This window comes from Dipodomys ordii, unplaced genomic scaffold, assembly GCF_000151885.1.
Source record: "Dipodomys ordii isolate 6190 unplaced genomic scaffold, Dord_2.0 Scaffold89, whole genome shotgun sequence".
NCBI lineage: Eukaryota > Metazoa > Chordata > Mammalia > Rodentia > Heteromyidae > Dipodomys > Dipodomys ordii.
Window position 1 is genome coordinate 7,557,930 of NW_012267305.1, and position 1,052 is coordinate 7,558,981.

A 1,052-nucleotide genomic window follows, 5' to 3' on the forward strand; every position below is an offset into this window, starting at 1 on the left:
TTTTTCTTACCGTGTGAATGTCTACACTACTGTTTAATTAATCATGTCCAGATACAATTATTTGTATTTTACTATCCATAGAGTTTACTTGTAGATTTATAGTCACATTCTAATTTACATCATATTTTTGATCCAATAAACTAAACTTTCTATAAACTAAACTTTCTAATGACTTAATTCATTTTTTTCTTCTTTCTCAAAAATATGTATCTGAAAAGACCGCCGGGAAGATGGCGGAGGAGAAGGTGGAATCTGAACAAGCTCTCGCATAGAAAGCAGTTTTGGAGTTCCAGTGAACAGTCCTAAGCCAGAGAATCACACCAAGTGTGCCATCACAGGACAGAGAGTGAGACAAGAGAGGGGAAGCCAAGGCAAAAAGACACATCTGAGCGCCTGCCAGCAGCCGCCGCGGCAGGGTCATGGCGGAGAACGCAGCCGGGGCCATAACTGAGTGCTCACAGAGAGAGTCCGGGACGAAGGAGCCAGACGCAGCGAGTGAGCGGATTCTCCTCAACACCAGCAAGAACCGACAAGGAGCAGACATCTTCATCCTGCAGTGTGCAGACCAGAGACGACCCAGGATCCAAGACTCGACGTGAGTAGAAGCCCCACGTTCTCACTCCTCAGGGAACAGAGGAGGGAAGGCCACCCCTCCCCGCCAGCACCGGTGATCTCAATCTTGGATACCGAAAAAGCTCGGAGGAGCTGCCAGCTCCAACCCAGGCCTTGGAATAAAACGAGTCATTTAGCAGGTCACAAGAACTTAATGGCGAAGTGAACGGCAGACTCGGCTCCATCCAGGGAAAAATCACCCAACTCAGGCACCAGCCATAGGACTGGCTTTCCTCACTGGGTAACCAGGGCCAGAGGCTATCCCTCCCTCTAGCAGCCTCAACAATCAACTGAAAAACAGAAACCCGGAGAATGGCTCCAGGCTGGGCTCTGTGAGTTTCTTTCACAAAACAGCCCCAGGAAAAACTACTGATTGTTGAAAGGCCTCAACTCTACCCAGAACCTAGCCTCACCACTGCATCCCCCTCTTTCGTGATTCT

General features: G+C 48.7%; 1 pseudogene; it reads left to right on the top strand.

Annotated features, from left to right (window-relative positions):
• The first annotated feature begins 419 nt into the window (after nucleotides 1-419).
• The window catches only part of LOC105992850, a 129,925-nt pseudogene continuing 129,292 nt past the window's right edge, over nucleotides 420-1,052 (top strand).